The sequence below is a fragment of the Amia ocellicauda genome, chromosome 8 (assembly GCF_036373705.1).
Source record: "Amia ocellicauda isolate fAmiCal2 chromosome 8, fAmiCal2.hap1, whole genome shotgun sequence".
Taxonomy (NCBI): domain Eukaryota; kingdom Metazoa; phylum Chordata; class Actinopteri; order Amiiformes; family Amiidae; genus Amia; species Amia ocellicauda.
The window spans coordinates 27,651,293-27,665,696 of record NC_089857.1 but is presented as its reverse complement, the minus strand read 5'-3'; the positions used below and the strand labels follow the sequence as shown (position 1 = coordinate 27,665,696).

Here is a 14,404-nt window from a genome sequence, read left to right as displayed (position 1 = left end):
TTTACTTCACTCAATGAAAATATTATTTAAGTCCACTCTAAGAAAGTAAGGACAAAGTAAAGAGAATGATTATATAGATAGATAAATATACATCTACATTTATCTTAAGAACATATAAGGAGAGGTTAAAAGTAATCTCTCTACATATTGAAATCTGTATTTCATCAAGTGGTTGCCAATAGGTATACAACTAAACTATTATTTCTTCATGTATTTACTTTTTCAGTCATACACAAATGCTCTGGGAATCACTGCATCAGGTACATAACATATATATATATATATATATATATATACAATTATTTATTAGCACTTTTTAATTATACCCAATCCATCTATACAAAGGCATGTCACACTTGTATTATAGGTTACAGTAATAAATAGTTTAATATCAGCACATAGCATTGATCCTGGAGCCTTCTATCATTCTATCATCTTCTTTGACGTGGAATATGAGATACAGTTTAAACTGATCAGCAGTTTCTTAGTCAACCTGCTGAGCACAGTAGCAGTCACAAATAATGAAATACACACATTTTAAGTAAAACAATAAAAAGATGAAAGACATTGAATCTGAAAACTGCAATCATGGGTTTCCTGTAGAATTAGTCATAAAGCAATCAACAATGAATCTGGGAAAGGATTGCAAAAGCAAAAGGAAAAATAACATGTAACGTCCGGCATATTCATCTATAAGTATCATAAACAAAATAATTAACTGGGAAGCTCCAGATCATACCTCTTGGTTTACTCATGGAAACTGGGTATATATTGATGGGCCAAGAGAGGTGGGAATCAAATTTGGATATCACTTTATTATACCATACTGGTTGAGCACCAACAATAAGGTAATCTATTCTTGCAATTATAGTTTTCAAAGACTTTCATAAATAGACTATTATAACCTGCATGTCATAGAACAAAAGCTAATGTAGAAATGTTCTGTAGAGATGCAATGGTTTACTTTCCTTGCAGAATATTGTTTATTCTAAATTTCACAATAGCATTTCATCAGACCCTCAACTAATCCACATTAAGACTAGAGGACTGCTTTATTTATATTGAACTCTCTTCTTTCTATGCTGAAACGGACTATGCAACTCTTCTCATTTTTTGAAGCTATAATGAAAATTATAGAAAATGTTCTCTCTTCCTTTCTGTTTGTATGTGTATGTGTCTATGGCAGAACAGCAGTTTATTGAGTTAATGCTGATATTAGAAAATGTGCAATAATAGTTTATTTTCTTTCTTGTGACCTCTCAAGTTTTGAATATCAATCTAATTTACAGTATGTTTTACATTATGTTCATGCTTTTTGTCCTTTAGTTAACCATAGTTATTAGCAAACTGTGGTTTACAATATATGTAGTTTAATTGGTTGCAGATTAGTGTCCGGGGTCATTGGAATGTGTTTGAAAGGAATTGAAGATTATTTCACACTAAAACCCATTATGTGTGTTAGATAAGTCACTAATTGTATGTCATCTACCACAATTGTTCTCCCTTACAGAAACAAACAAACAAACAAACAAACAAAAATGGCGATTCTGAAGACCATGTTTTTAATTTACCTTTGTGTGGCAGCAACAAATTCATTTCCAGTAAGCTTTATTTTTGTTTCTTTATAATGATATTTTGGTAGCAATAGTAGTACAGTATGAGTGGTACAATGTAAATGCACATTTCTGCAGCATCCAAAATGTCCTAATATTATTAGCTTTTTCTGACAGTAGCTTATTATTTTTCTTTGTTGTCTTCTTCTTCTCAAAATATAATTCCTGGATAGAATTCAGATGAATCATTGCTTGTCTTGTCTAAATAAATTAAAGAAAATGTAAACAGGTGGGTGAGTTTAAATTAAAAATGTAATTGATTATAATGTTCCATTTGGACAACAGAGCAAGTTCCCGAGACCATCACATACAGACAGTTCAGAGTCAGAGTCGTCTGAAGAGAGTTCCTCTTCTGAGTCCTCATCCTCTTCCGAAGAGATGTTCCGAAGGACAAGCACCACAGTTCAGCCAGAAACCACCACCAATGCTGCCACCAGCTGTTTCACAGAGGAAATTCCAACTGAAATCCCAACCACAGTCAACCGAGGAGATGCTTATCGGAGTTAAAGAAACTGTAATAAGAAATTGATTAGTTGTTCATTTTAAACTATTTTCTTTCTGTGCTAGACCTTAAATTGATGTAGTTTCTCATTATTGATATGTAAAATGGTTCCTGGTTACACAAGAGAATGGAAAATGGTTAGTCAGCAAAACCTAGAGTCCTTCATGGCGTAGTGTGTTACCAATTGTTTTCTTGGTGACTATGGTCCCAGCTGCCTTGAGATCATTAACAAGATCCTCCCGTATAGTTCAGAGCTGATTCCTCACCGTTCTCATGATCATTGAAATGCCACGAGGTGAGATCTTGCATGGAGCCCCAGACCGAGGGAGACTGACAGTTATTTTGTGTTTCTTCCATTTGCGAATAATCACAACAACTGTTGTCACCTTCTTACCAAGCTGCTTGGTGATGGTCTTGCAGCCCATTCCAGCCTTGTGTAGGTCTACAATCTTGTCCCTGACATCCTTGGACAGCTCTTTGGTCTTGGCCATGGTGGAGAGTTTGGAATCTGATTGATTGATTGCTTCTGTGGACAGGTGTCTTTTATACAGGTAACGAGCTGAGATTAGGAGCTCTCCCTTTAAGAGAGTGCTCCTAATCTCAGCTCGTTACTTGTATAAAAGACACCTGGGAGCCAGAAATCTTGCTGATTGATAGTGGAGCAAATACTTATTTCCCTCATTAACATGCAAATAAATTTATAACTTTTTTGAAATGCATTTTTCTGGATTTTTTTGTTGTTATTCTGTCTCTCACTGTTAAAATACACCCACCATTAAAATTATAGACTGATCATTTCTTTGTCATTGGGCAAACGTAGAAAATCAGCAGGGGATCAAATACTTTTTTCCCTCACTGTATATATATATATATATATATATATATATATATATATATATATATATATATATAATTTATATTTCAGTCATGACTTTGGCAATGCTTAAGAAATAGACACAACACATCAGGTCTGAAATCTGCAAACTGCAGAGGAATGGAGAACAGTAGAATCCAGTTAAATTACAGATCAGTCATAATGTGTGGAAGTGGTGAACTGAAATATTTTGGGATTGTGTTTTGGGACATGTATTTCTCCATCTTTGTTTAATCCAGTCCTTGAAAACAATGGTGATATCCCAAGGGAAATCCAAGGGTGGATAAATTACATATTTTAGGGCTTTTTCATTGATGTATCCCATCCCTGACATTTCATGTAAATATGCCCATAAATTACATTGCCCAACCCTGACTACACCATTTGGGGCTAATCTAAATGTGTGATTGTGGAATTTAAAAGCCAACACATAATTTAATACAATTATCTGTGGCATCTTCAGATGAATGTTTATTTTTTATTTTTTATTGAGATTATTTTACCTCAACAAATTCTGGAGCAACAACATGATGTCTTCTAGAAAGGTTAGAAGGAAATCATTGAATCTCCTTCAGTTGACCACAAACTATACATCGATCACAGCTGCAGTTTCAAGTTTTATCTGGAAGAATGCGTCTTCAGCCCTAAGACATACCATAAGATGTATCATATCACAACAGAAAGTAGCTATAATTCCCCTAGAATAAACATTATAGAAACACCATCGGACATATACTATAGTTCTATCTCTACCGCCGATTAGCGTAGTATGTTTTTAGAAGCTATTGCTGTGCTATTTATTCACAGTGTTTACTGTACATATGGTGTATGTACATATGCATGAATGAAAGAGATTATAGATGAAGTTAAGACTCCTGCAACAAATTCATAAATCCACTGCAACGTTATTATGACTTAGTTATAAGTCACCTTTAGCTAAGTCAATTTATGTTTCAATAAGGAAAAACATCAAATGTTTTTCATATACACAACATAATACGTTGTTACACTACAAAAACAAGTGAACATGCCAAAGACCAAATTGAAACTTGTACCTCGCAAATTACAAACATGTACCCTGTTTTTATTCATGGGTAGTACAGAGTTGCTTTTCACAATAGCATAATGCAAATTACAATATTGTAGCCTATTGTCCTTTATGTGGGCATGTGAAAGTTTTGATTTGGTCCTGGCCTAGGTCACATAGAGAATGCAGCACAGAAGCATCATCAGAAAGAGTCAAAACTCCAGTGTTAATCATAGTTAATCATACTTACAAAACATTTAACATACCATAGAAATAAATAAAAATGCTTGTAACAGTTTACCAAAAACAGGAATGTGGGTGGCACACCTACTTTTTTTTCTGTGCATTCATTGGATATCTCAGCCACAAGGGAAGTTTAAAAGGCTGTTCCAACTGGGTTTCCAACATAACTTTTTATTTCTATAGGACACATCACTCCTGCATCAACAACACAACACCTGCATCTTCTGGATAAGGTAAGACTATCATTTCATATAATCCACTCTGTTTATCTGTGTATCTATTTGTGTGTGTGTGTATATATATATATATATATATATATATATATATGAATACTGACATTGTTTTATGGTGGATGGTCACTATATATATATATATATATATATATATATATATATATATATATATATATAGTCACCATACACAAGTTTACAAGTTTACAAGTTTCATATATATATATATATATATATATATATATATATATATATATATATATATATACAGTTAGGTCCATAAATATTTGGACAGTGACACAATTGTCATACTTTTGTCTCTGTACACCACCACAATGGATTTGAAAGGAAACAATCAATATGGCCTTTAAGTGTAGACTTTCATCTTTAATTTGAGGGCAGTTACATCCAAATTGGTTGAACAGTGTAGGAATTAAACCCATTTTTATATGTGGTCCCCCCAGTTTTAGGGGCTCAAAACTATTTGGACAAACTAACATTATCATGAAATTGTGAGTTTCAATACTTGGTTGCAAATCCTTTGCTGTCAATGACTGCCTGAAGTCTGGAACCCATAGACATCACCAGATGCTGGGTTTCTTCCCTGGTGATGCTCTGCCAGGCCTGTACTGCAGCTGTCTTTAGTTCCTGCTTGTTCTTGGGGCGTTTTGCCTTCAGTGTTGCCTTAGAAATCAAAACAAACCAATCAGAGAGATAGCAAAAACATTAGGTGAGGCCAAATCAACTATTTGGTACATTCTTAAAAAGAAAGAACGCACTGGTGAGCTCAGGAACACCAAAAGGGCCAGAAGACCATGGAAAACAACTGTGGAGAAGAATTATTTCCCTTCACAACCCCTTCACAACAGTTGGCCAGATCAAGGATGAATTCTGAAGTGTTTAAGGCTATATTGTCTGCTCAGATTCAGCCATATCCTTGGACGGCGCTTCACAGTGCAGATGGCCATTGACCTGAAGCACACTGCGAAAGCAACCCAAGACTTTTTTAAGGTGAAGAAGTGGAATGTTCTGCAATGGCCAAGTCAATCACCTGACCTGAATCCAATTGAGCCTGCATTTCACTTGCTTGATAGTTTCCTTTCAAATCCATTGTGGTGGCGTACAGAGCCAAAATGATGACAATTGTGTCACTGTCCAAATATGTATGGACCTAACTGTATATATACATATATTGTTTGGTATACAGACGTGGCCAAAAGTATTGGTACCCTTGCATGTACCATTCACCGTGAAAATTGTTGAAAATAAAAGATCTTTTGTCATCCATACATGCATGTCTTTGGTTTGCAGTGGAACAAAGCAAAACTGAAAAGAACTGAATTGCTTATTCTATAAAGACATTCTAAAATGGCCTGGACAATATTATTGATACCCTTTATAAGTTATATGAAATAATTGTATTGTAATGATACCTCAAGCAGACCATTCTCTTTTAATTAGTATCACAGTATCACTCATTCAGCCAGTTTAAATGGAGAAAAGTACTCACTCTGCTGTTTTGTGTCACTGTGTATCACACTGAACATGGAAAAGAGAAGGAAAACTAGTGAGTTGTCTGAGGAGGTTAGAAAGAAGGTAATAGCCAAGCATGGTCCTACAAGACCATCTCTAAAGGGCTTGATGTTCCTGTGAGCACTGTTGCCAATATTATTAAGACGTTTAAGGCCCATGGGACTGTAGCCAACATCCCTGGGCATGGCTGCAAGAGGAAAATTGACCCAAGAAGGAAGAGAAGGATTGTTCCGATGGTGGAGAATAAAACAAGGAAAACCTCAAAATGCATCCATGCCGACGTTCATGCTCAAGGTACAACAGTTTCAAGTCACACCATCAGTCGCTGTCTGAATGAAATTGGGCTCCATGGTAGAAGACCTCTATCTAAGAGAGAAACACAAGAAAGCCCGACTGGCGTGGACAAGCCACAGTCCTTCTGGGAGAATGTCCTTTGGAGAGACGAAAAAAAAGTAGAGCTTTCTGGAAAATCACAACAACGCCATGTTTACAGGGAACAAATAAGGCTTTCAAAGACAACAAAACCATCCCTACCGTGAAACACAGAGGAGGCTCAGTGATGTTTTGGGGTTGCATTGCTGCCTCTGGCACTGGGTGCCTTGAATCTGTGCAGGGCACAATGAAATCAAAAGACTATCAAGGCATTTTGGAGTGAAACGTACAGCCCAGTGTCAGAAAGCTGTGTCTCAGTCGCAGGTCATGGGTCCTCCAGCAGGATAATGACCCGAAACATACCTCAAAAAGCACCCAAGAATGGATAAGAAGAAAACATTGGACCGCTCCGAAGTTGTCGTCTATGAGTCCTGATCTAAATCCCACTGTACATCTGTGGAAAGAGCTGTAACTCGCAGTTGGGAAAAGGCACCCATCAAACCTGAGAACTGGGGTTGTTTGCTCAAGAAGAGTAGGCCAAACTACCAGTCGAGAAGTGTAGAAAGCTCATTCAGAGCTACAGACAGTGCTTGATTGCAGTTATTGTCTCTAAAGGCTGTGCAACGAAATATAAGGTTAAGGGTCCCAATATTTTTTTCTGTGCGATTTTCATTAGTTTTACTATTTATAGTAATGTTATGTCATAAATCAAAAGCAAACTTTCTGTTCTATTGAATGTGAAATAAAGAATGGTGGATACCAAATACTTTTGTCAATTTGTACTTAGTTCAGAGAAAATGTTGAGTTAAAAAAGTGGAAGGGTACCAATAATTTTGGCCACGTCTGTATATATTATATTTACATATATACTTTTTGTTAATTTCAATTACTTTCATTTTGAATTTACAGAAGTCAAATACACACTGTCTCTACACATACATGTACCTGTGTATATCTAGTAGTAAGCTGTCCTTCATGCCACTCATTTGATTGGATTTTTTTATTAATTTGAATTTATGACCACCTTCAGAGTACTTCAGAGTCCAGACGTCGGAAATTGTCTGGATGTAATAAGTTCCAATGCTCATTTTGTGCAGTGTGGTTTGTGGTCTGTGTAGTTTGGTTGGTTATTCAGTGCACAACTGGAATGAGTTTGTTAGGAAGTAATAGTTCCCACACTGTGCTTTTAGGTTTGTACACACAAGAACTTGTTAAACCCATGAGAACAAACCAGTTACACTCTGACAAAGCATTCATCAGGATTAATTTGGGATTTGTTTAAATGCATACTGTTATAATTTCAGAATTATTTTTCATTTACCTGTGGTATGGAATGATAGCTCGTTCATGTTAGAAAAAGGAATTTAACACATTTCAATGTTTATAAATTAGCACACCACAACACAAACCATCTATTACATTACTGTTGACACTGATTTAAATGACAGCCACCACTTACAATATTAATTTGTCATACTGGATGTGTGTGTTTGTTCCATACAGAAACTGATTCAAAAATGAAGATTTTTCAGATCATGGTTTTCATTTTCCTTTGTGTGGCAGCAACAACTTCACTTCCAGTAAGTATTTTTAGTCATCTTCAGAAGGGTGTGGATAGTTATAACAGCAGTGGCAAAATACACACATAATTAGAAACATTGTTGGCTTGTGTGAAATTTGGAAAGTAAAATACTCCAGTTGTATCCTGTAGTTAATCAGAAAAGGAAATGCATATTCTTACCGTAAAATAATGAATAAATCAGGATATCAATAAACCTTTTACTTGCAAATTTTGACTATGCTACATCTATCACAGTATAAATATTAAATACATTTGTTCATATTGTAAAATTGTTTATATTATTGCATTTGAAAAGCAGAGAAAGAAAGCCAGTTCAGAGACAGCATCATCAGAAGAGAAGTCGTCCTCTGAAGAGATCTTGTTGAAGCCAACCTTAGTTGTGCCAAAGACCAAAGTTGTGCCAGTCACCGCTGTTCCTTCCAAGACCACAGTCCAGCCAGTGACCAAAGTCCATCCAGTGACCACAGTCCATCCAGTGACCACAGTCCAGCCAGTGACCACAGTCCAGCCAGTGACCACAGTCCAGCCCATCGGCACTGTTAGCCAAAATACCACAATATGAAATGTTGTGCCAACCACTAACAGGAATGTTGTCACAAAGAAATGTCTGACCACAAGCCAAACCTCTACTGACAACAGAGGGAATGGAAAATTGAGTTGAACAAATTAGTTAATTTTAAATTCTATTAGTGTCTTTGTGTGCTAGTCTGTAACTGCATGTACTTTCTCATTAATCTGCTTGATAATAAAACAAAATAAAAAATCAATAAATGAACTAATAGCCTATGTGAGATATACATCTATGTTGATATTGGCACTATTGAAAGCAAATGCTATTTCACCTTGAAAGTGTATCAAATGCATATACTTTAGAATGAAGCACATACACTCACCTAAAGGATTATTAGGAACAGCTGTTCAATTTCTCATTAATGCAATTATCTAACCAACCAATCACATGGCAGTTGCTTCAATGCATTTAGGGGTGTGGTCCTGGTCAAGACAATCTCCTGAACTCCAAACTGAATGTCTGAATGGGAAAGAAAGGTGATTTAAGCAATTTTGAGCGTGGCATGGTTGTTGGTGCCAGACGGGCCGGTCTGAGTATTTCACAATCTGCTCAGTTACTGGGATTTTCACGCACAACCATTTCTAGGGTTTACAAAGAATGGTGTGAAAAGGGAAAAACATCCAGTATGCGGCAGTCCTGTGGGCGAAAATGCCTTGTTGATGCTAGAGGTCAGAGGAGAATGGGCCGACTGATTCAAGCTGATAGAAGAGCAACTTTGACCGAAATAACCACTCGTTACAACCGAGGTATGCAGCAAAGCATTTGTGAAGCCACAACACGTACAACTTTGAGGCGGATGGGCTACAACAGCAGAAGACCCCACCGGGTACCACTCATCTCCACTACAAATAGGAAAAAGAGGCTACAATTTGCACAAGCTCACCAAAATTGGACAGTTGAAGACTGGAAAAATGTTGCCTGGTCTGATGAGTCTCGATTTCTGTTGAGACATTCAGATGGTAGAGTCCGAATTTGGCATAAACAGAATGAGAACATGGATCCATCATGCCTTGTTACCACTGTGCAGGCTGGTGGTGGTGGTGTAATGGTGTGGGGGATGTTTTCTTGGCACACTTTAGGCCCCTTAGTGCCAATTGGGCATCGTTTAAATGCCACGGCCTACCTGAGCATTGTTTCTGACCATGTCCATCCCTTTATGACCACCATGTACCCATCCTCTGATGGCTATTTCCAGCAGGATAATGCACCATGTCACAAAGGTCGAATCATTTCAAATTGGTTTCTTGAACATGACAATGAGTTCACTGTACTAAACTGGCCCCCACAGTCACCAGATCTCAACCCAATAGAGCATCTTTGGGATGTGGTGGAACGGGAGCTTCGTGCCCTGCATGTGCATCCCACAAATCTCCATCAACTGCAAGATGCTATCCTATCAATATGGGCCAACATTTCTAAAGAATGCTTTCAGCACCTTGTTGAATCAATGCCACGTAGAATTAAGGCAGTTCTGAAGGCAAAAGGGGGTCAAACACAGTATTAGTATGGTGTTCCTAATAATCCTTTAGGTGAGTGTATAACAATAGTATCTGTTTAGAACTGGCAATATTAAATACATTTACAAAGTTTAATATCTCGTATATGAAGTATATTAATATGTTAATAAATTAATGTTATACTATAAAGCTATAAACTAGAAAATCTATCAATTAATAACAACATTAATAAGTTGGTTATCATTTCCTATATTCACCAGTTTGTAAACTATATATATATATATATATAATATTTATATTTCAGTCATGACTATGGCAATGCTTAAGAAATAGACACAACAAATCAGGTCTGAAATCTGCAAATTGCAGAGGAATGGAGAACAGTAGAATCCAGTTAACAAAAATTACAGATCAGTCATAATGTGTGGAAGTGGTGAACTGAAGTATTTTGGGATTGTGTTTTGGGACATGTATTTCTCAATCTTTGTTTAATCCAGTCCTTGAAAACAATGGTGATATCCCAAGGGAAATCCAAGGGTGGATAAGTTACATATTTTAGGGCTTTTTCATTGATGTATCCCATCCCTGACATTCCATGTAAATAAGCCCACAAATTACATTGCCCAACCCTGACTACACCATTTGGGGCTAATCTAAATGTGTGATTGTTGAATTTAAAAGCCAACACGTCATTTAATATAATTATCTGTGGCATCTTCTGATGAATGCTTTTTTTATTTCTTTTATTGAGATTATTTTACCTCAACAAATTCTGGAGCAACAACATGATGTCTTCTAGAAAGGTTAGAAGGAAATCATTGAATCTCCTTCAGTTGACCACAAACTATACATCGATCACAGCTGCAGTTTCAACTTCATTACTCTATGTATACAGCTCACTACTCTCTGCAAATGTCATGTCTGATGTAATTGCATCTCTCACGTATCAATCTCATAACTAACATCAGAATAGACCTGCCAAAAATTTGGATCTGAGACTAGAATGCACCTAAGCAATGATATAAAAGCCTGACACCACATTCTGGCTTCACTGTATAGGACATCCATAGGCAGAATGCTTCTTTTACTGTCGCCCCCCATCCCGCTCTCAAGTTATTGTACTGTCAACAACCCCCCCGCCCCGGGTCTCAAGTTATTTTACTGTCAACCCCCCCCCACAACCCTGCTCTCAAGTTTTATTTACCATCACCAACCCCCCCCCCCGCTCTCACATCCTGCACTGTTCCGGGACCAGCACCTGCCTTGTCAAACCTCCGCTCCCATATACACTTTGCGTTCTGGCACCTTCGGATTTACAAATTAAGCACTGTACATAGGCCTGTTCGTGTGAGCACAACAAGCAGAAACAGTGGCATGAGGCCAACATAAATGGTAAAAGATAACATATCAGACCGCCTCTCCGAGTTGGGCCTTCGGGTCAACAGAGTGACAGTCACTCAAGAGTGCTGGAAGGTGCTATGTCCTAGCAAAACGAGAAAGTCCTTGTGCAGACGTCACCTTTTATACAAACAGGAAGTGGAAGGGTCCTGTTTGAGTGACGGGCACAAGGGCCAATGGCAGCTTTGATAGACAAATGTAAATACGCAACCTATCCTTTTAGCATGTGACTTAATGGTCTATGAAATCCATTATATGTATTAATTAGTTTATGTATTCAGATGGGAGTGTCTTGAACTACAGTACATTGAAATAGCACTGACTTTACAATGGAAGTTGAAGCACCATTACAATATCTACTTGCATTTTGTTTATTAGCCCTCACAATACCCAAAACCCCAGCAGAGATAATGCAGAGGCAGAGCCATATACAGGACTGTCCAATCAACTTTGTGTGACCTAGTGTCACCGCCTACTGGGTGCTTAGGGGTGACATGCCACACGATCACGCCACCTAGACCAAGCTAAAACCTACTCCATCCTCTTCTCCAGAGAGCTTATTTAACACTTACAATCAGACTCAACTTTTTTCTTTTCATTCTTTTTCATTCTTTTTGTGCCTTTGCCACCTCAGAGCCAAAATGACAATTGTGTCACTGTCCAAATATTTATGGACCTTACTGTATATATACATAGTTTGATTATATATATACACCAATCAGCCATAACATTATTACCACCTGCCTAATATTGTGTAGGTCCCCCTTTGGCCGCCAAAACAGCTCCGACCCGTCGTGACATGGACTCCACTAGACCTCTGAAGGTGTGCTGTGGTATCTGGCACCAAGACATTAGCAGTAGATCCTTTAAGTCCTGTAAGTTGCGAGGTGGGGCCTCCATGGATCGGACTTGTCCAGCACATCCCACAGATGCTCGATTGGATTGAGATCTGGGGAATTTGGAGGCCAAGTCAACACCTTGAACTCGTGATTCATCAGACCAGGCCACCTTCTTCCATTGCTCCGTGGTCCAGTTCTGATGCTCACGTGCCCATTGTAGGCGCTTTCGGCAGTGGACAGGGGTCAGCATGGGCACCCTGACTGGTGTGTGGCTACGCAGCCCCATACGCAACAAACTGCGATGCACTGTGTGTTCTGACACCTTTCTATCAGAACCAGCATTAACTTTTTCAGCAATTTGAGATACAGTAGCTCGTCTGTTGGATCGGACCACATGGGCCAGCCTTTGCTCCCCACATGCATCAATGAGCCTTGGCCGCCCATGACCCTGTCGCCGGTTCAGGGTCCTTTTCCTTCCTTGGACCACTTGGATAGGTACTGAGCACTGCAGACCGGGAACACCCCACAAGAGCTGCAGTTTTGTTTAATTTGAATTTATGACCACCTTCAGAGTACTTCAGAGTCCAGACGTCGGAAATTGTCTGGATGTAATAAGTTCCGATTCTCATTTTGTGCAGTGTGGTTTGTGGTCTGTGTAGTTTGGTTGGTTATTCAGTGCACAACTGGAATGAGTTTGTTAGGAAGTAATAGTTCCCACACTGTGCTTTTAGGTTTGTACACACAAGAACTTGTTAAACCCATGAGAACAAACCAGTTACACTCTGACAAAGCATTCATCAGGATTAATTTGGGATTTGTTTAAATGCATACTGTTATAATTTCAGAATTATTTTTCATTTACCTGTGGTATGGAATGAAAGCTCGTTCATGTTAGAAAAAGGAATTTAACACATTTCAATGTTTATAAATTAGCACACCACAACACAAAACCATCTATTACATTACTGTTGACACTGATTTAAATGACAGCCACCACTTACAATATTAATTTGTCATACTGGATGTGTGTGTTTGTTCCATACAGAAACTGATTCAAAAATGAAGATTTTTCAGATCATGGTTTTCATTTTCCTATGTGTGGCAGCAACAACTTCACTTCCAGTAAGTATTTTTAGTCATCTTCAGAAGGGTGTGGATAGTTATAACAGCAGTGGCAAAATACACACATAATTAGAAACATTGTTGGCTTGTGTGAAATTTGGAAAGTAAAATACTCCAGTTGTATCCTGTAGTTAATCAGAAAAGGAAATGCATATTCCTACAGTAAAATAATCAATAAATCAGCCAACCTTAGTTGTGCCAGTCACCACTGTTCCTTCCGAGACCACAGTCCAGCCAGTGACCAAAGTCCAGCCATCAGCACTGTTAGCCAAAATACCTCAAAATGAAATGTTGTGCCAACCACTAACAGGAATGTTGTCACAATGAACAACATGCACAATGTCTGACCACAAGCCAAACCTCTACTTACAACAGAGGGAATGGATAATTGAGTTGAACAAATTAGGTAATTGTACATTTTAAATTCTAGTAATGTCTTTGTGTGCTGGTCTTTAACTGCATGTATTTTCTCATTATGTCTATGAAAAATGTTTCTTCCTTACAAAATAGATAACATAATTTCTGGAGTTGTTGGGAATCCCAATATATATGGATATATATGTTTAAGAAAAAATATATGTGTAAACAGTTTGTGTGAAATGTAAACATAAGTTAATCTCCAGACACCTGACTGTGACAGTACTGTTAAGAGGAATACATTTCTATGGTTTAATACATTAAGAGGAGAAATACAAATGCATACAAATCAATCTAGTGAAGGTTCCTCCAAAAAATAGCACATATGCATTCTCGGGAGGTGCAATCAGAGAACTATTTTCACTGCATTTAAATTAATTATGGTTTGGAGAGTAGCTCTGAATGTGTGCTGTGGTTAGCAGAGGCCTGTAACTATGAGCACTCCTGAGAAAGGTTATACAGGCATTAGAATGTTATGGACACAGCATGTTGTGATTTAGAAAGGTTTTTCATCTATTATGTATTATACACAATTGCTGGCATACTAGGTCTATCTGTAGTTCCCACATTACAGTAATCTACCTGTTTGTTTGCCTAAATTAATTTTGTGAAATAATAAGTAGA

The 14,404-nt window shown here is 37.7% G+C and overlaps 2 long non-coding RNA genes across 2 annotated transcripts; both read left to right on the top strand.

Annotated features, from left to right (window-relative positions):
- Window positions 1–780: 780 nt before the first annotated feature.
- Window positions 781–2,820, top strand: LOC136755250 (uncharacterized). The gene is made up of 3 exons (XR_010817649.1): window positions 781–848; window positions 1,511–1,601; window positions 1,899–2,820. It is a non-coding gene; the product is annotated as an uncharacterized LOC136755250 (long non-coding RNA).
- Window positions 2,821–4,431: 1,611 nt separating this feature from the next.
- LOC136755249 (uncharacterized) lies at window positions 4,432–8,760 on the top strand. Its single transcript, XR_010817648.1, has 3 exons — window positions 4,432–4,492; window positions 7,898–7,974; window positions 8,272–8,760. It is a non-coding gene; the product is annotated as an uncharacterized LOC136755249 (long non-coding RNA).
- Window positions 8,761–14,404: the final 5,644 nt, after the last annotated feature.